Source organism: Oncorhynchus clarkii, chromosome 27, assembly GCF_045791955.1.
Source record: "Oncorhynchus clarkii lewisi isolate Uvic-CL-2024 chromosome 27, UVic_Ocla_1.0, whole genome shotgun sequence".
NCBI classification, from domain to species: Eukaryota; Metazoa; Chordata; class Actinopteri; order Salmoniformes; family Salmonidae; genus Oncorhynchus; species Oncorhynchus clarkii.
Window position 1 is genome coordinate 2,822,482 of NC_092173.1, and position 21,093 is coordinate 2,843,574.

A 21,093-nucleotide genomic window follows, 5' to 3' on the forward strand; every position below is an offset into this window, starting at 1 on the left:
TCCGCCAACGACAGCGTTGATTACAACAACACCTCCCCCCAAACCAAACAGACATTAACGCCAGTCTCACATGAAAGTAGTAGGGAGATTTTGGAATTACAGTCGATGATATCTCTGTGTTAACAAATGAAGCAATGCGATTAAAGAGGGAAGCCTCCTGTAATCGGCTTAAGCAGAGCTGTGAGGGGGGCGGGTGGGGGGTGGAGGAGGCACTGCAACCTGAATGTTAAGTGGGGAATACGTTTCATAATTTCTGTCTCGACAATGGCCAATCTGCAGCGATGCCAGTCCATCAGGGCAAACGCACCTGCAGCAAGCTACGGACCGTTTCACCTGTGGTAATTGCTTAGTACACAAGTTGCAAACTGCAACTATTCATACCTGTTGGGTTCACTGAATGAAGCAAGGGGAAACTCATGAAAGTTATAAGAAAATGTTAGGGTTTGCAGTTTATATGGATTCGATGGCAGATCGCACACCACTGATTGTGGGAAGTATCGCAAATAGGCCTATAACGTTCCCGATTATTATAAATAGTCGAAATCATCTATCTACTGTATCTGTCATATCTGTGTGTGTGTATCTCATGCAGGTTGAACCCAACCTCTAAACACAGTCAGTGGTGTGGCAGGGTAGACGATATGCATACATACTGGGGGTGCTGCTGCCTGGGGTGGAGGGGTGGTGTTCGTGTCACAGTCCCACCAAGCCTCCTAGTGTGTGTGAGCTAAGTGGAACAGGTTGCCATGGTCTGGGTTGCTATCTGTCACTGTCGCGTTAAAAGGGTTTGGGTCGAGGCTACCTGATAAATCAGAGGTGGATTGAGTGGACAGGGCCCCTGTGATTGATACGCTGACAGGATATGAGGCGCTCGCTCGCAGCACCAGAACCCGGGACGCCCGCGTGGCATGAGATATAGAACATGAGAGAGGGGGGAGAAAAAGGATGGGACGAGAGGGATATTATTCAGAGGAATGAGAATAATAACAGCTGCATGGAAATATTACAGGGGAGAAGATTAGGACAGTTGGCTGGGTCGGGTAGGGGGTTATTACCTTCTTTAGAATCTTTTATGTATAAACACAAAATCTATATAGGAAATAAGAATAATGCTCTATGAAGCTCTTATGTGTTTACTATTCCAGAGCGACTCCCTCTTTCTTTTTGCAATCAGAAAATTATTTGAAGAGAGGAGATTTTCCCCCATCACCCCAGAGGCGGCCAATCAACCCGCCCGAAATGTGTAGCAGATTACCCATTAGTCATTAATGTTTATTCCCTTTGATCAGAGGAGTCAGATCCCCCAGCCAACGTTATATGGAGAGGTGTCATGGCTCAGTTCACCGCTCCGGCTCCAGTGCACTGGGGATGGCTAGGCACCGAGCACACGTCTATCTGAACTCAACTAAACCCGCTCCAACAAAGACAACACGGTTAAGAATTAGGGAGGGATCACAGGAACATTTTTAGGGGCAGTTTGTGAAGTTTGGGTGGGTGAATTAGGGAGAGTCACAGGTTAAAGCCATGTGTCAGTCAGTCAGCGTTAAGGTTCAGTGGCAGGTTCACAGGAGAGAGATGGAGGCCATCATAGCGTTACTAATCCACCACTTGACCTCAAACACCAGACGGCACGCACGCACGCACGCACACAAAGATGCTTACATCTCTCTCATTAATATTTCAGAGGCATGTTCCGTTTGGGGGCCATAGTGCTTGTGTAAGGGTTTAGCCCAGATAACTGCCGAGCGGTTAGATCAGTGTGATTGTCATCTGCATCAAGCGGAGGGCCCCTAATTATCATGCCCTCCTCCCTTAAGGATAGTAAACTCATCCAGAAAACACTATCGCTCCAATCAGGCGCTCTGGAGCGAGTAGGAGTAACTAGGACTGCACTACTGTGCAGGTTTGGGTACTGTGTGTGTGTGCCTAGCTGTGAGGTTTCAGAATGGGAAACCCTCTCGTTGGCGTAGTAGTCGTTTGCTTCGGCACGCCGTTGGAAGATCACACAAGGCGTGAGTGATGGCCCAATATTTATTTCGCACAGCAATTTTCTGGTGTAATGAAATGAGGTGCTGGGCGGCCTGATGGCTTTTCCTGACTGCGCCGAGCTAGGGGCCCGTGCAAGGTCACCAAGTGTAGAGAGCAGGAAGGTTGGTGCAGGGGGATGAGAATCAGGCCTTTCTGAGAGAGAAAACCCCCCCTCTGGTCCTCAACGTTTCCACGGTATCTGGTTCACCCATCAGCCATCAGGTGGCGTTGGTGTGGGGGGTTGGGTGTGGGAAGTGTGTCAGGTGGGTCTGGGCCCAGCGGAGTGCTATGGGGATCCGATCCGAGTGTGCGTGTCGTGGACATGACAACCCAAATCTGGTTGTCTACCCCAAAGCGCAAAGAGCTTGACTATAGGATGTAGAAGAAGAAAGATTGTGAATTCTTATAGTGTTGAAGAAAGGAAAACAAGATGAGTACCTGTTAGAGCAGAAAATAACAACACGCAAGTGTTATATCACAGTTTTTCTACTGTCAGCGGTGAGTGTGTAGCCTAACCTGTTTAAGTGTGTGTGTTTGAATGCTGCTTACAGGGCAACCCTCTCCTCTATATACAGTGGGGAGAACAAGTATTTGATACACTGCCGATTTTGCAGGTTTTCCTACTTACAAAGCATGTAGAGGTCTGTAATTTTTTATCATAGGTACACTTCAACTGTGAGACGGATACTGAAACAAAAATCCAGAAAATCACATTGTATGATTTTTAAGTAATTAATTTGTATTTTATTGCATGACATAAGTATTTGATCACCTACCAACCAGTAAGAATTCCGGCTCTCACAGACCTGTTAGTTTTTCTTTAAGAAGCCCTCCTGTTCTCCACTTATTACCTGTATTAACTGCACCTGTTTGATCTCGTTACCTGTATAAAAGACACCTGTCCACACACTCAATCAACCAGACTCCAACCTCTCCACAATGGCCAAGACCAGAGAGCTGTGTAAGGACATCAGGGATAAAATTGTAGACCTGCACAAGGCTGGGATGGGCTACAGGACAATAGGCAAGCAGCTTGGTGAGAAGGCAACAACTGTTGGCGCAATTATTAGAAAATGGAAGAAGTTCAAGATGACGGCCAATCACCCTCGGTCTGGGGCTCCATGCAAGATCTCACCTCGTGGGGCATCAATGATCATGAGGAAGGTGAGGGATCAGCCCAGAACTACACGGCAGGACCTGGTCAATGACCTGAAGAGAGCTGGGACCACAGTCTCAAAGAAAACCATTAGTAACACACTACACCATCATGGATTAAAATCCTGCAGCGCACGCAAGGTCCCCCTGCTCAAGCCAGCGCATGTCCAGGCCCATCTGAAGTTTGCCAATGACCATCTGGATGATCCAGAGGAGGAATGGGAGAAGGTAATGTGGTCTGATGAGACAAAAATAGAGCTTTTTGGTCTGAACTCCACTCGCCGTGTTTGGAGGAAGAAGAAGGATGAGTACAACCCCAAGAACACCATCCCAACCGTGAAGCATGGAGGTGGAAACATCATTCTTTGGGGATGCTTTTCTGCAAAGGGGACAGGACGACTGCACCGTATTGAGGGGAGGATGGATGGGGCCATGTATCGCGAGATCTTGGCCAACAAACTCCTTCCCTCAGTAAGAGCATTGAAGATGGGTCGTGGCTGGGTCTTCCAGCATGACAACGACCCGAAACACACAGCCAGGGCAACTAAGGAGTAGCTCCGTAAGAAGCATCTCAATGTCCTGGAGTGGCCTAGCCAGTCTCCAGACCTGAACCCAATAGAAAATCTTTGGAGGGAGCTGAAAGTCCGTATTGCCCAGCGACAGCCCCGAAACCTGAAGGATCTGGAGAAGGTCTGTATGGAGGAGTGGGCCGAAATCCCTGCTGCAGTGTGTGCAAACCTGGTCAAGAACTACAGGAAACGTATGATCTCTGTAATTGCAAACAAAGGTTTCTGTACCAAATATTAAGTTCTGCTTTTCTGATGTATTAAATACTTATGTCACGCAATAAAATGAAAATGACTTACTTAAAAATTATACAATGTGATTTTCTGTATTTTTGTTTTAGATTCCATCTCTCACAGTTGAAGTGTACCTATGATAAAAATTACAGACCTCTACATGCTTTGTAAGTAGGAAATCCTGCAAAATCGACAGTGTATCAAATACTTGTTCTCCCCACTGTATGTCTGTTATACCTCCGGGCTTTCTCCTCTCATTCACCTCCTACAGGTGGCGAGGGATATTTTCTTCTCTTCCAGTCCTCGCATTATACCTGACTTATACAAAATGTTGGTTTAAACTGAACGATGACCCGGGATGCTTGTGGTGCGTGCTCTTTACTTCATAAAAATCAACATGCTTCCAGTTTGGAAGATCTGATGTGCTTTTTCAGAGGTTTTTCCCTCTGCATCCAGTCTTTTTTTTATTTATCCCCTTTAAAGGCCAGTCAAGCGCTGCTCGCTGCTTTGTTGTCAGAAACCTTTATTTACCAAAGAGAGGAGTAAGTGACTGACACGGACGGAGCCTTTCATCCCTGGCTCGCCGCGAGGCACGGTTCCCCTCTCCTGCCAAACCCCCCCCCCCCCGTCCACCACCGTCCACCACCGTCCACCCACCCTCCTCCAGGCACACATTCAGTACCAGCCCCCAGCCACACTCCCCTGGGTGGGAACCTAGCCGAGTCTGTCCTGCCGCTAAACAAACACACACACAAGCGCATGTACACACATGAGCACTTGTATACAGACAGATAAACAGACAGACACTCACACACAAGGCTTTGTGATAGCCCCAATGCAATAATCTGATATGCCAACGTTTTGGAGTAGACAGGTTTAATGGTTAATTCGTTTTTATATTTTCCTAATAAAAAATGGATCTGTTTTAAATATATATATTTCAGTTCAGAAAACATCACGTGTTTTTCTTTTTACACTGACCCTATTGTGTGTCGTTCAAGTAAAAAACAACCTTGCCACAGGAAACTCAGTTGGTATTTGATCATCTTATAGGAACGACGAAGATTAACGAGCTCGACGAGATGTTCTTCTGAATTCATCCCGTGTCAGAAACAATGACCGATCGGTCCGTCAAACAGCAATGGCACCTGAATGCGAATTGTGAAGAAAACCATGACGACAATGTCTTTTAATCACCCATCATTACCCATCAGATTGCTTGAGCTCTGTAAATATTAGGGGCCGTTGTTCTGCCTTGACCTCGCTCGCACCACTCTCGTCTAATGCAGAGGCTTTCGCTTTGACTGGGCCTTTCAGTTCTCTCTCAGTTCTTCATGGCTGGCCCTCTGGCCTTCAAAGCCAGAGCTCAGGATTCTGCCTTCACTGTGTGGTACTAGCAGCTATCTACCTGTTTTAAGGATTCCACAAAATGTCTTTAACCTGTCAGTCCACATTTGGACCGGTTTGGAGAAAGATGGCAGCAGCTCCTAATACACAATGTATGTTAATTTCATCACGCCGAAAAAGCTCGCCCGTTTGTCCAGGGTGTGATCGAGAGGAGAGCGAGAGAGACAGAAAATGTGTGAGAGAGAGATAGACAGACAGAGAGAGACTCTTTTGCTCTGGTATCGGAAATCTGAATACAAAATGAATCTCTCCCTTTCCTACTTTTCTCCTCCATTTAAGCTTCTTGAAGTTCTTCCAAATTGGGTTTTAAATGCCAATTAGGAGGTTGAATGTAGTAAAATAAAAGCAAATGCAACCAGAATGGCCTCACCTTCTGGCTGGTTAGGCTTCTGAGAGAGACGCTGAACCTTTGGCTCCGAGCGCTGCTTTGAGAAAAATATCCTGCCTAATGAACACATTAATTAGAACCATAACTATTTATAAGATGATAATTAGAAACGAAGGGAGGTAAACTGGGCTTTTCCTGCAATTAATGGAGGATTAATTACTGGAGGTAATGAAGTGGATTTTTGAAACGCATTAAGGTGAAGTACAGAGATGTGCAGACGCTTTGTGATCAGTGGCATAATTATTTAGGCGGCTGTTTGAATCTCGGCTCACTGCATCGTTATATATGCACTTAAAAAGACTTGCCACCAAAATGACTGCCTAATTATTTCTAATTGGCAGGCCCGTGTGTTGTCATTGAGCTGTTTGGAGCGAGTGGTGGCAGAACCCTGGGTTTAATGACGCTGTGTGGGGAAAGTGAAGGGGAGAAGGTGGCACCTTGCGCCACAGCCCAGCCTGGCCTCGCCCTCCCCCCGTGCCTCTCACTCCCGACGGGGTCTCACCGATTCGCCTCTGTCTGACTCGGGAGGTCACCCATCAAGTAGCCGACCGGCAAAGTAATAAAAAAAATAAAATAAAAAAGTTTTTTTTTTTTTTAAATTCAGCACTTTTCAGGTTTTAATTTTTTCCTTAATGAATGGCCATGGCTTCCTCTCAATTAAGCAGAGAGGAACGGCCACCGCGGTCTACCCTCCTCCTCCGCCCCCCCCCAGCACCTCCACACATTTCTGCAGCCGTATGGTACGCTACACACGCTGCTCTGTTCAATAGCCATTTTCTGTGACTTAACGTACATTTCCTATTGAAACCTAGGCCCAGAGCCACAGCCACAGATTGGGCTCTTTACCAGGTACCAACATCCTACTTATGACTCACTGACAGCTTTGTTTGAATACTTAGCAGAACATGTCTCCCCTAGGCTAGGCCTAACCTTAGACGACAATTGAGGCTAGTTGTTATAATTGATACAAATTCATATGCTTATATTCCCAGGTTGTCTCTTTGTGTGTGTCTGCATGCCTGTGTGTGCATGCCTGTATGTTCGTGCATACATTTATGGATGTGTGCGTGCTAAGCAGAGCCATGTGCACTGGCCTGTCAGATGAACCACTGTCACCCCCTCCTCCACCCTCCCCAGAACAGAACAGCCGGCAAGCAAATTGTGGACTAATGGAATCTCCCAGGCAGGCTGCACTTGTCTTCTACCCTTGCACAGGCAGGGGGAAATGTGGTTTCATTTATCCATCTAATAATTGAACTGTAAAAAAAAAGGATGGCAAAATGAAAAAATTAAATTGGGATCATGTGCTTATTGACTGAAGTCCGGACACTCTTTGAAAAGTAATGAAACACTTTCTCAACTTGCTTGAGTTTTGAAGAGTGTATTTCTTTCTTTCTTTTCCTTCGTTCTGTCCGTCCGGCTGGGGGCGTCCCATGATGGAGCTCCTGGCCAAGTCGGAAACACAAAGAGGAAGTGGGGAAATGTATCACCTGTCACATGGCCACCCTGCCTCTCCGTGATTGGTTGGAGGAGTGCGTTGGAGTACCTTAGTGCTTCTTCTCAGGAGCAGTAGATTCCTCAGGAGACTCTTGGCTCTCTCTCTCTGGTGGATGGCTCTCGCTTGCTCGCTCTCTCTTTCTCGCTCCCCCCTGGCCCAGGGAAAGATTAGAGTAGGGTTTCCCATACTCTGTCCTCGTGACCCCAAGGCGTGCACATTTCATTGTTTTTGCCCTAGCACTACACAGCTGATTCAACTAATGATCAAGCTTTGATCATTTGAATCAGCTGTGTAGGGTTAAGGACAAAAACAAAACGTGCACCCCTTGGGGTTACGAGGACAGAGTTTGGGAAACGCTGGAGTAGAGTGTTCTGCCCATGTCTGCACTGTTTAATCACTATTAACCTATCAAGTGGGTCCTCATTTTCACTGCCCATGCCTTTTACTGCAGGATTGGGGTCAATTCAATGAGGTTGAATTGAAAGTCCAATTCAAGAATTGAGAAGTGAAATCAGTTTTCAATGAGGATCTGAAATTTTGTTCAATTCTTGTATTTTTTTCCTTCCCATTCTTGAATTGGAATTTTATGATTTTTTCCCAAATCCCTGAATTGATACAGAATTTAGCCCACCATCCCTGCAGCACTATTAGCCCGCCATTTAGCCTGACCCCTATCAGGTCCTTCCCAGTATAACTTCCCCTGCAGATAACACGCAGGATGTTGTGTATGCTATTGCAGCGATAGCGGCGTGTTACAGTGGTCAAGCTCACAACAAGGTTATCATCCGCAGCGAATCGCAGCATTGGAATAACTGGACTATCTGGGCAAAATCATACGCAGTTTAATACATGTTTTACAGTTGTCTTGGAATATGATATTCGTCATATTGATTTCTAGTGCATTTTTGGTTATGTTACCCAGCTGAATACTGAGAAGTGAAGGAGGCAGTCAAAGCTTCGTTGGTGAATAGTGTGTGTGCGCGGGGATTTAAGGGACCTGATATAGAGCAATGAGCCCCATAGTTATTGGGCTGTCAGCAATCGGCTGCACTGTGTCGTACGGCCTGATGAAAACCCATCAGTTAGAGAGAAAACCCCAGATTGATCAGTAATAAAATGTGATATCTGTGGGCATCTGTTTTTTTGTATTTTTTTATTTGACATCAGACAATTTTATGTTGCGCAGCGACAGATGTCACAGAGGAGAAGTTTTCTCTGAACATGTTTTTTTTGTTGAGAGGGAGACACTTTGTTCTCAACATCAGCTCGGAATGTATTTCTGAAAAAATACAATTGAAATCCTCTCTCTCTCTCTTTCTCTCTCTCTCTCTCTCTCTCTCTCTCTCACACACATCAAACTTTCATTTCACTCTGTCGGAGTAAAACTAAATCGTTTGGTGGTTTTACGAGGCGATATTTCAGATGCACTTATTTGTTTAATTAAGTGTAGTTTCCCCCTCCGAGGTGGAATGCGTGTCTGCTTTGTGTCGCCCGTTCTTTTCCCTCCCTTTTACAGTGAGCCCACATGTTTCGTCTCAGCGTTTATGATTTTTCTTATACCGCAGTTGTGAGGTTCCCTAAATCACTTAAGCGCACACGGCATAACCGTCTACATTTAAACAGTAAAACACTGTTATGGTAAGGGCCTCAGATCTTCCACCACTTCATAAATACACATGTATAAAAAAGTAGGGGAAAAACCTCCCCATCAACCTGCCCCTATGAGCACACCTGCTAATTAGGAACACGTTGTGTCTGAAGCGCGGCTGTCTGAGTAGTCCGCCTCTCCCTCTCTCCTTCTCTCTCTCCAACCGGCGCAGATGGAGCCACACTGAACTATGTGTTGCAATGAAACAACAAAATGACTCTCCTCTCACATACCAAACTCAACATGACTAATTGTCAAACCCAACATTAAATACACACAGTTAAGGTTTGACACTGAAACGTCTGCGTGTCCGACAATTCCTCTGTCTGCTGCAACCAAGATAAAAGGAAACCACATGAAAAATAAAAAACTTTTGTCCCTAGGCCTGTTGCGGTGACCGTATTACTGCCACACCGACAGTCACGAGTCATGAAGGCAGTCAAATTCCACGTGACCTTTTAGTCACAGTAATTAGGCTTCTCCAAGCTCTGATGCTGCTGATGGTCATTAGTAGCCTCCCAAACTTGCTAAGTGTCTGGTACTCAGCGCTCTATTGTCCCTCTAATCACTCTGACATCAATGCAAATGTAATGGAAATCTAATCAAACACTTCATGAGAGCCCATGAGCTCATGTTGCGCAACATTTCTATAGGCTACAGTACCTTGCAAAAGTATTCATCCCCCTTGGCATTTTTACTATTTTGTTGCGTTACGACCTGTAATTTAAATAGATTTTTATTTGGATTTCATGTAATGAACATACGCAAAATAGTCCAAATTGGTGAAGTGAATGAAAAAAAGAGAACAAATTCTAACAAATGAATAACTAAAAAGTGGTGCGTGCATATGTATTCAACATCTTTGCTATGAAGCCCTTAAATAAGATCCGGTGCAACCAATTACATTCAGAAGTCACATAATTAGTTAAATAAAGTCTACCTGTGTGCAATCTTAGTTTCACATGATCTGTCACATGATCTCAGTATACATACACCTGTTCTGAAAGGCCCCAGGGTCTGCAACACCACTAAGCAAGGGGCACCACCAAGCAAGCAGCACAATGAAGACCAAGGAGCTCTCCTTACAGGTCAGGGACAAAGCTGTGGAGAAGTACAGATCAGGGTTGGGTTCTAAAAATATATCAGAAACTTTGAACATCCCACGGAGCACCATTAAATCCGTTATTAAAAATGGAAAGAATATGGCACCTCAACAAACCTGCCAAGAGAGGGCTGCCCACCAAAACCCAGGCAAGGAGGGCATTAATCAGAGGGGCAACAAAGAGACCAAAGATAACCCTGAAGGAACTGCAAAGCTCCACAGCTGAGATTGGAGTATCTGTCCATAGGACCAATTTAAGCCTTACACTCCTCAGAGCTGGGCTTTACAGAAGAGTGGCCAGAAAAAAGCCATTGCTTAAAGAAAAAAATAAGCAAACACTTTTGGTGATCGCCAAAAGGCATGTGGGAGACTCCCCAAACATATGGAAGAAGGTACTCTGGTCAGATGAGACTAAAATGTAGCTTTTTGGTCATCAAGGAAAACGCTATGTCTGGCGCAAACCGACACCTCTCATCACACCGAGAACACCATCCCCACAGTGAAGCATGGTGGTGGCAGCATCATGCTTTGGAGATGTTTTTCATTGGCAGGGACTGGGAAACTGGTCAAAATTGAAGGAATGATGGATGGTGCTAAATACAGGGAAATTCTTGAGGGAAACCTGTTTCAGTCTTCCAGAGATTTGAGACTGGGATGGAGGTTCACCTTCCAGCAGAACAATGACCCTAAGCATACTGCTAAAGCAACACAAAGATGTAAGTTAAAGTTTGGGGAAGATAATTCTCACCATAAAAATGCACCTTTTATAATAAAATCATTACATGCCTAATCACATTTGCTGTCACTTTTGATAATGGTGTTTTCCACTAATGGAACATTCCCGCTTGTAGCCTACTGCCATGTGTGCATTGGTGCGCTTGTAATGTGAAGAAATAGCCAAATAGTTTATCAACATTTTAAGCTCAACGTACTGATCTGTTCCGTCAGCCACATTGCTTAAAATTTTGTATTTTTTATGCTAGTGGTTGTATTCATTTGGGATCGATTGCACCCCACAGCTGTCCCAGACATTGTTTGGAATATTTATTTCTGGCACAGAATAGAATTGGTTGACTTTTGTGCTATGGGGGATAGCAGATTGACAGATGTTTTTGCCATTCGTTAGGCCTACACATCTTGTTGGCTGATGAAAAGTAAATGTGGACAGTTCTTCCAATTTCTTCATTATGCACCTCGGAATTGAATCAGGACGGGCACAGTTGGCTCACCGATGTCTGTCTTCATTCTAGCCTGTGAGAAAGACCCGATCACGTCAGTGAGAGGCGCTTCAGATAGCTCAGTACTCAGGGAGAAGGGCATGGATTTTTTTTGGTGTGCATTACTAAAAAAGTGGATGCTGCCTAGAAATTCAAGGCATTATCAAGTGCTTGTCAAATTGTGAATGAGACTGATGAAGTGTGTACAACCTGCACAAAAAACAAGAGGAGCTCATGCCTTTTCAAACTACTTTTTGTTGCCTTACAATGCATTAAAAATCAAAACATATAGCCCAGCGTCTGTAGAACAACTAAAGTTACATGAATAACTCTAAATTAGCATATAGGAGTCCCTATTTCTTTGTTAACTGCTCAACACAGAATAGCCGCATGTGCGCACTCCCTCAAATCGTTTGGAGAAAATATCCTTTCTATTTTATTCAGCTCTGTTCAATTGTATTCTTCATACTATAAAATAATGCCGCAGAATTCTAAGCAAATCTTGTCTGCTAAATGAACAAGTGAAGCCCTCAGCCATTTGGCATAGCTAGATCAGGACCCAACATAAGGACAACTCAGAGTATGCTGTTCTGTTCTTCTGAAATAGACTACAGTTTCGTCATATCATGTTTCTTTAGACCTGTCTAAAATAAATTATGGATTTATTGTGAAGGTGTAGGTTATATTACATGGATTTATTGTGAAGGTGTAGGTTATATTACATGGATTTATTGTGAAGGTGTAGGCTATATTACATGGATTTATTGTGAAGGTGTAGGTTATATTACATGGATTTATTGTGAAGGTGTAGGTTATATTACATGGATTTATTGTGAAGGTGTAGGCTATATTACATGGATTTATTGTGAAGGTGTAGGTTATATTACATGGATTTATTGTGAAGGTGTGGGTTATATTACATGGATTTATTGTGAAGGTGTAGGTTATATTACATGGATTTATTGTGAAGGTGTAGGTTATATTACATAGATTTATTGTGAAGGTGTAGGCTATATTACATGGATTTATTGTGAAGGTGTAGGCTATATTACATGGATTTATTGTGAAGGTGTAGGTTATAGTACATGGATTTATTGTGAAGGTGTAGGCTATATTACATGGATTTATTGTGAAGGTGTAGGTTATATTACATGGATTTATTGTGAAGGTGTAGGTTATATTACATGGATTTATTGTGAAGGTGTAGGTTATATTACATGGATTTATTGTGAAGGTGTAGGTTATATTACATGGATTTATTGTGAAGGTGTAGGTTATATTACATGGATTTATTGTGAAGGTGTAGGTTATATTACATGGATTTGTTGTGTAGGTTATATTACATGGATTTATTGTGAATGTGTAGGCTATATTACATGGATTAATTTTTTTAAATGTAGATGTTCCGAAGGTCAGCATCAGTGGCTTGTAGGCTATGTGTGGAAGCCAGAAGATGCTAAGTGTGTTTGTTAATTAACGGTCAATTAACGTGAGACCGACAGTTATTTGCTTGCTGACTAAATTTTGTGACCGCAACAGCCCCGTTTGTCCCCCCCCCAAAAAATGTGACTATTTTTTTGGAGTAAACCCAAATGAGTTGTTGAATGACTAGCTCTGGCGAAATTAGTTGAGTTAGTGAGTTAGCACCTCGTCTCGGGGTTTGACCTCCACTTGACGCTGTGTTTGGGTTCAGTGGCTGAACAGTCGCTCCATCACGCCTTTCGCTCCAGCTGCTGACGGGCGTCGTAGTGGGCCGCAATGCCAGGGGTCACCAGACAGGCCAGTTTAGGATTGCGGCGTCGTCGGTGAGTGACAATGGGCACATGGTGCCAGCAGGGCTACCTCGGAGGTGAACCATGCCAATGAAGATTTCATTCAATTTTGTTACTCTCGTAGAAGTACATTTTTCTCATTTGTATATTTTTTTTAACCCGTTAGCAATGTGGGTTCATGTAGATCTAAGCAGCCTTTGAAGGCCTTTGAACTTGGCTAAATTATTTGACCTATGGCTGTGCGGGTGGGCTTAAATGGGTGCCAATTTCTTTTCCTCAAGCCCAGCAGACTGTTGGACAGTTGAATTTAAAGTAAACTGACAATTATGGCAGATATAGATATTTACTGTCTCCTTTCATGGTTTTGAGGGGGAAGGAGGAAGATCAACTTAATGGGGAATCATTCATGATTGCTCTTTGCTGTGTTAATTGTGCTAGCAATCAGCTACTTTACATCGCTTGTAATTTGATGTGCTCTTTGTGTGTGTGTGTGTGTGTGTGTGTGTGTGTGTGTGTGTGTGTGTGTGTGTGTGTGTGTGTGTGTGTGTGTGTGTGTGTGTGTGACTGAACTGAGAGTACAGATAATATGGCTGTTTGGAAGAGGGAAACAGCTTGGGAAATGAGTTCAACAGCTATCGTAATTAGGAGAATATCATAAATTAAACTTGTGTCTGACACAGCGTTTGAAGAGCACTCAAAAGTAATACATTCTGAATGGTTAACATATTTGCATTGCGTTCGGCGGGCAGCGCTGGAGAGGAACAGCTGTTTTGCATGTCTTTTGGCAGCAGGAAATGCAGCTATTGCTCATTTAAGGTGCTTTGCTTTCGAACAGTATCATGAAAATCACTTTTAACTTCAAACAGCTGCTGTGTGTGTGGGTCTGTGCGTCTGTCTGTGCGTGTGTGTGCGTGTGTGCACCCGTATGTGTGTTTTCTCTCGCTCTGCAGGAACTCGGTGGGGGTAGACGCTTTAATGAAGTTCCTGAAAAATGTATTTTTATTTATTTATATATATATATATATTTTTTCTGTCAGATGTGGTTTCTATGTCTTGCATATTTGGAGTTTTAAAAAAATGTACCAGACCTTGTTTGGTGTAGAAAGAGTCCTAGTCAAGACACGGGGCCAAAGAACTAACTTGCGTGTGACTTTTGACTTTCTCTTCAATTGTGTATTGATATTAAATGGGACATATTTGAGTTGCCTGCGCATATCCCAAGTAAGGATTGGGTATAGTGTTCACCCTGGTCTCTCACAGGTCCAGTCGTAGTACAGCAGCCCCATCAGAATCCATCAGTCAGGTGCTTAGAAAGAGCCACTTATCGAAGCAGAGTGACGACATGACAATCACCAGTGGAATCGGAGACTTCTCTTTCACATAGGCATAGCCCGTTAATCAAAGATTGACCACGCTGACATAGGAAATCTCCCCTAATGTCAAGATATAGGCTAACCATCACCATGGTCCTGTGTTGCTCAGGTGTTAAGAGCATGGTTCTAGCGGTGCCAGGGTCATGGTTTCGACATGTACTATAAGTCACTTTGGATAAAGGTGCCTGCTAAACGGCTTATTTAATATACCCACTTAGCACTGTGGATGTTGCATTTATGCCTATGTTTGTACCTTTGTCTACCGAGAGTATGGATCGCTAGTAGTGGTAGTGGTCGTAGTCCCCTGGGAGGAGAGGGCCACAGTCCCCAGCTGAAAGACTATAGAGAGGATGGATGGCTGGATGAGAGAGAGTTCCAGGCTGTCGTCACTGCTGGGATGGGGAGGGAGGTGGAGAGGGGAGGCAGGGGGGCATGGAGGAGGGGGTATGAATAATGATTTGACCAGGGTCGGATTCCAGTCGAGACTTTAGCCTGTTTTCCAGCACTAGTGGTATCATGTGGCTGCCATTAATGTCCAATTTTCAATGAAAAACATGGTTAGCCTCCGAAATATAATACAGACAGATAACGCGGGGCGACGACACCATCATCCAGGCTTCACACCCCCGACGATATAATTACCCAAATAGGTTGTGGTTAGGGATCATATCCTGGGTGAGCGCAGGGGGTCACCCAGCGATAAGCTCCCCAACCTCGCTCCAACACACTGGTAATTACTTTATTGATAATTCACTGAGAAAATTGCCCTAGCCAATAGCGGCAGCCCAATTTAATGGATTGGCTAGGCGAATAGGAGGGGGAGAGAGGGAGAAAACAGCAAGGCCCTGTTAATAGAAATGAGAATATGTTTAGGCCATAGGGGAACCATTTTCTCCCGAGATGATGATAATAACCAAAATAACATGTAAAATAGGCAGGGCCTTGGCATGGGGTAGGGGTTGATGCTGTTTATCTGTGTCTCTTGCATTAACACATTTACCCCTGGCCTTAAACGAGCTAATCATTCTCCAAGGGGAAGGGCTCGGTAATGAAATTGACATTTAACAGCATAGCCTCACTCTATTAACTACAGTAAATTTAATTTGGTACAGACCCCAGAAGTGTGTGGCTGCAGTCCCCCCCCCCCCCCCCTCTCTCGTTCAGAAAAGCAGCCACAGATTTAGTGTTTATTGCATCTGCTTGCCACGAGATGCTTGGCTGATAAAATGAGACTGCGCTTGTGTTTCTCCATATGTAGCAATTGGACATACACAAACACACAACACACACACACACACACACACACACACACACACACACACACCAAAACACACCAAAACACAGAAAATGGACAGTGTCCAATTCCTCGTCTCACATACGTCGGTCGTTGTACCACACACACAGTTTCCCACACCACAGCCTGTGGGTTGGCCTGGGGATCTTCCAGGCGGGAGGCTGATTAGAGTAATAAACCTATACACATTCCCCCAGGACGTTAAGGCTGGGTGGTTTGCCAGTTCTCTGGTGACATAACCACCTTACACAGAACTCTGATGTACTGTATTAATGTAACTCTAATTCCGACAAGGTGATTGTCTCCCTCTTGCACGTGTGCGGTCTTGATACATAGAATATTGATATTTACTTGCTTGCTGGCGGCGGCAGGTAGCCAAGTGGTTAGAGAGTTGGGCCAGTAACCGAAAGGTTGCTGGATCGAATCCCCTGAGCTGACATGATAAAAATCTGTCGTTCTGCCCCTGAGCAAGGCAGTTAGGCAGTCATTGTAAAATAAGAATTTGTTCTTAACTGACTTGCCTAGTTAAGTAAATAAAATCTAAAATAAAATTGTTGTTTCCGCTGTTGTTTCAGACTGAGCTTTGTTCGCTACAAAGCTCAGTCTGAGACTGCCATCATTTAAGTTTGTGGTGTTGTACAAAACAAAGTCATCAGCGATTGGATCATTTCTAACCAAACAGAGCCAAATGATACATTTTCTAAATGCTGCTTTACCCACGTGTGTTCTGGCTCTGGCCAAACCCATTGGTTTTGGGGACCAATCAGAAGTGTGTTTGCGTTCTTGAAATTGTCAGGGATTCTCAGGTCCAGACTCATTGGGGAGAAGAAACTAATGTCTGTGGGCATGGTATAGCGTTTGGCTAGAGAAAGGAGTTTTGGTAGCCAGGCAAAATATTGACCACCATTACTAGTGATGACAGTGCAGCGTTTTATGACATTAGAATCTGATATTTCTCTTGTGAAGGATGTATTAATGTGATACTTATTAAGACCTGTGTCCTTGTAAATGGTCATGTCATTGTGCAAGCACAGTATTAGGCAAATATTTTGAATGTCATTTGCATTGTATAAAGAACTAGTTTTATTTTTGCAGTATTCAATGTATCACCTACTCATCGTTGACACCCAGGTTTGTTCGACACTAGAACACATTGTAGAACTAGTGTATGTATAAAGCATCTCACAGTAGGAGTGCTGATCCAGGATCAGTTTTGTGTTTTAGATCATAATGATGATAAGGTTACATTAACAGGGAGGACCTGTTTTCAACAGTTCTCCACAGAATTTTGTGACAGGACTTGGAAAAATATGATTAGTTTTATGTCAAAAGAGGGATCGCTTTGGATATTTCAAATGGCAAACTAATAAAGAGGAAAGAAAGCAATAAAGATTCTCGGACAGCAGGTTGGACTGTTTTTATGGACAAATCAATAAAATGATAGATGATAGAATATAACACCGTAGCTTCCTCCTTTTCTTTTTTACAGGCTTCTTTTCACATCGTCACTGTCAGACACACACATCAGCCTCCGACTGACGGCGTATTGAAAAGGACTTATCTCAATCAATAGAGGTGTGCATGCGTAAATAGACACTAGTCTCTCCACTCCACGGAGGTGTGTGCAAGAGAGGCAGTGACAGGCTGCGGTGACTGCCAGTGTGTCAATGGGCTCTGAAGGCTGGCCCAGCCAGCCTGTCTCTATAAGTAGCCTACTAAATCTTTCCAACTACTCCCAGTGTGTGTATCTGTGTGTATTCAGAGGTCCATCCCATTGACTGTCAGGATCGATAAGGCTGCCATCTAAAGCCCTACCTAATTGCCTCCATTTCTAGCCAGTCCCCCATCTCCAGCCTGTCCCCCATCTCCAGCCTGTCCCCCATCTCCAGCCTGTCCCCCAGTCCCCAGCTTGTCCCACATCTCCAGCCGGGGGCCCCATCTCCAGCCTGTCCCCCATCCCCCCATCTCCAGCTTGCCCCACATCTCCAGCCGGGGGCCCCATCTCCAGCCGGTCCCCCAGTCTCCCATCTCCAGCCGGTCCCCCATCTCCACCCTGTCCCCCATCTCCAACCGGTCCCCCAGTCCCCCATCTCCAGCCTGGGGCCGTATCTCCAGCCGGTGCCCCATCTCCAGCCGGTGCCCCAGTCCCCCATCTCCAGCCGGTCCCCCATCTCCAGCCGGTCCCCCAGTCCCCCATCTCCAGCTTGTCCCACATCTCCAGCCTGGGGCTGCATCTCCAGCCGGTGCCCCAGTCCTCCATCTCCAGCCGGTGCCCCAGTCCCCCATCTCCAGCCGGTGCCCCATCTCCAGCCGGTGCCCCATCTCCAGCCGGTGCCCCATCTCCAGCCGGTGCCCCATCTCCATCCGGTCGTCCATCTCCATCCGGTCGTCCATCTCCAACCATCAGTTTCTGATCACAACGCCGACTCGGGTTTTCCAATAGGCTGCTGCCATACCATACCAGAAGCTGTAAATTAACCGCCGTCACCCCGGCAACTAGTAACTATTTCCCACTCACTCACTCACTCACTCACTCACTCACTCACACACACACACACACACACACACACACACACACACACACACACACACTCACACACTCACACACTCACACACACACACACACACACACACACACACACACACACACAGTCTGATTAGTATGCCTTTTTAATTTTGTGTTTTCAACATTTAAACAATGAATAACGTGACACAAGGCATTACAAGTTACAGAGGCCCCACAGTACATAAAGCCCTTTCTAACAGTCTGACTGACCCAAGGCCTTGGGAGTCATAACATATGGGACCTGATGGGGTGGTTTTGGTTGCATGTCAGAATCATGCAGGTAGCCTCCGGGGCAGCAGGTAGCCTCAAAGTTAGAACATTGGGCCAGTAACCAAAAGGTCGCTGGCTCAAATACCAAAGCCGACAAGGTGAAAAGTCTGCAGCTGTGTCCTTGAGCAAGGCACTTAACCCTAATTGCTCCAGGGGTACTGGACAATGGTGACCCTGGCCGTGACCCCATTCCCTGCAGGTGTCTCAGAGGGAGATGGGATATGCAAGAAACACATTTCCATTACACATTTGTGTGTAACAGGACAAAAGCACCCCCCCAAATTATCATAATTTTTAACTGTTACCGTGCCTCTTCGGTTAGTGCCAACTGTTACAGTATATTTAAAATCAAATCGAACATATTTTACATACTTTTCATCAATATTTTTGTTGTGATTCTGATCGTGTGTTGTGTTGTCTCTCCAGGTCTCGTGAGCGGCGGCGTTCTCACAGCAGGAGCAGCGGCCGGTCCAGCCGCAAGAAGAGCCGCAGCCACAGCCGAGACCGCAGCCGGCTGAAGGGCCGCGACAAAGACAAGGAGAAGAACAGGGACCGAGACAATGGCAGGGACCGAGACCAGGGCAGGGACTTAGACGAGGGCCGGGACCGAGACAAGGACAGAGCCAAAGCCAAGAGGTCCGACAAACAAGGGTGAGTGAAGAGTTATTTTGTGAGTCCATGGCATACTCACACTGACATGCATGCACATACACCCCTTCCAGGTGCATTAATGTGGATATTATGAGGGTATCCAGCAGAGACACCCCGGCTGGGCCTCATCCAAGCCTCATCCATCCATCACCCCTTCTCAGAATGCATTACATTGTCTCCTGTAATGTTGCATCCTTAAGTGTACCTGCGTCACCTGAACATAGTTGATCTCTTTATCTCTCTACTGTCGATCTGCCTTGGCCCAGGTGCAATATGTTCACACACACACAACGCGCACACACAGACAACCCAGGTGCAATATGTGGACCTAACTCACTCAGGGGGCCCTACTTTCCATGAGAATAGCACCTTGATTCACCCATATCCTTCCTCCAAGCGCTGTGTTCTAATGTGATTGGAGGGCGGGGTAATGTGATTGGCGGGGAGTCGTTGTCTGTCATATTGAGTGGCGCGTGTCTCGGACTCGTCAGTTATGCGCCAGAGCTCGGAGGGACGCGCAGAGAGAGGACTGTGGAGGCCTCAGCGCAACCCTGTCCAAATATAACGTATCCATGCGCCCCATTTAGGCAAGGGTCTCTACACTGGGGTCACACATCAAGGTATGCGTTCCGGGGCCTCATTTATAACCGCTGTGTAAATTTCTAACTAAATATCTGCATGCACCATTTCTGAAAAGAATACATAAGTAAAAAACTATTGAGATTTATAAACTTGGCGCACACGATACATGTTTCCCGTTATAAGTCAGACCTGTCGTGAAACTGTGTGCACGTGAACGAGCGTTGTAACTCCGTCAGGAAAACGCCATTCACCTTTTATGGTGACAATACTTGCTGTATAATTTGGAACTATTGGGATTAGGCCTCGGCAGGTTCTAAACGAAAGAGCGATGGCACATTTGATCACATTTCTGTAGAGGTGTGGGCAGAATGTTTTAATGGTCCAATGCAGCTGTTTTTTTTTATCTCAATATCAAATCATTTCTGGGTAACAATTAAGTACTTAATGTGATTGTTTTCAATTAAAATGGTCAAAAATGATCAAAAATAACTAGCAAAGAGCAATTTATCAAGCGAAATTTTGCTTGGACTGTCTGGGAGTGGTCTGAGTGGGGAGGGGGACAACTGAAAACTTGCTGTTATTGGCAGAGAGGTTTGGAACTCTATTTCTTATTGGTCTATTAACTAATTTACCACCTGGTGATGTCACCAGACAGGCCAAAACTCCGTCCCACCAAAACAGGCTGAAATTGCAAACAGTTTTTACACTTAAAGGGCATTATCATAGGTTTCACAGTATTATTCCAACCTCATAGTGTGGAAATATATGTAAGACACAGGACTTTTTACAACTAAACATGCATGCTGCCTTTAGCAAGTTCCACACACTTGATTGATTGTATGTATTCAAAAAAAGTTTAAATGCTACAGCCCACACACACTTGTTTGCAAAAGACTAATAGTTCAATATTTTGTTTATCAATCGATTATTGGGTTTCTATCACCTGCATGTAGGCTCTGAGGCTATGATGTCGTGCTCCTATTGCACAGAAATACTGTAGCCTAAACCGACAACTCTTTTACATAAGCTACCGGTCTATTTACTGTGTTGGCAGAGTTTTTCAGTCTTTTGCAGTAACTTAAGCTTTATTTGGCAAAGGGCGGTGACATTTTCTTAATGGCAAACTATGGCAAATTGTTGTGGATCTAGAGAATGTTTCAATTCAACAATGTTTTGCAATGACCTCCCCACACAACCTAATGTGCTGGACTGACCGTGAATTCCAAAATATTGTCTAGGCTACTGATTCCCAAATAATTATTGCAGTAGGCTACAAAGTGTAGTAGCATACATACTTCAAAGTAAAAGATCAACTGCCATTTTGACCAACTGTAGGCTATAA

General features: G+C 44.8%; 1 long non-coding RNA gene across 1 annotated transcript in view; it reads left to right on the top strand.

Moving 5' to 3' along the window:
• Positions 1-19,139, top strand: part of LOC139386259 (uncharacterized) — a 28,410-nt gene extending 9,271 nt beyond the window's left edge. Inside the window, exon 4 of the long non-coding RNA XR_011629021.1 lies at positions 18,945-19,139. This is a non-coding gene — a long non-coding RNA (uncharacterized lncRNA). The remainder of the gene's footprint in view (positions 1-18,944) is intronic.
• The last annotated feature ends 1,954 nt before the right edge of the window (positions 19,140-21,093 follow it).